Below are 533 nucleotides of genomic sequence, written 5' to 3'. Positions count from 1 at the left end.
AGTGGGAAAACTTGAAAAATCTGCAGTGTATCAAATACTTATTTGTCCCACTGTATTACCTTGGCAAACACTGGAAAATAAAACATTAATTCAAAATATTAATACACTACATGAAATCCTTATCTGACACAAAACAAACAAATACATCAATAAAATATATACCTCACTCTCCAACTCCTTCCCAGGGCCGATCTGTAAAATTTCTTGGTAAAATAACTTATAGGGTCCCACTTTGGACACCAGTACATGACTGTCATTTCCAGCCCAGGCACTTTTGATACCTACAGAAAATAAAGCACTCACCACCTGACAAATATTAGAATTCAGACCAACATTGATCGATTACAACATGTGATTTTTCATCAGCACTTACAGCTATGTACTGCCTCCTTGGCATCAGCTGGCATAACTATTGCCACTGTAGTGGTGTGGGACACCGGAGAAGAAAGTGGCATTGATAAATCCAGTAGAGACAGGGAAGAGGATGAGAGACGTGGGGAGAAAGATTTGATGCCATTGGTGAGGATGGAGGT

General features: G+C 39.4%; 1 pseudogene; it reads right to left on the bottom strand.

Annotated features, from left to right (window-relative positions):
- The window catches only part of LOC107569165 (uncharacterized), a 24642-nt pseudogene that overhangs the window by 22332 nt on the left and 1777 nt on the right, over nt 1-533 (bottom strand).

This window comes from Sinocyclocheilus grahami, unplaced genomic scaffold (assembly GCF_001515645.1).
Source record: "Sinocyclocheilus grahami isolate Dianchi unplaced genomic scaffold, SAMN03320097.WGS_v1.1 scaffold1320.1, whole genome shotgun sequence".
NCBI classification, from domain to species: Eukaryota; Metazoa; Chordata; class Actinopteri; order Cypriniformes; family Cyprinidae; genus Sinocyclocheilus; species Sinocyclocheilus grahami.
This window is presented reverse-complemented; position numbering and strand designations above follow the sequence as displayed.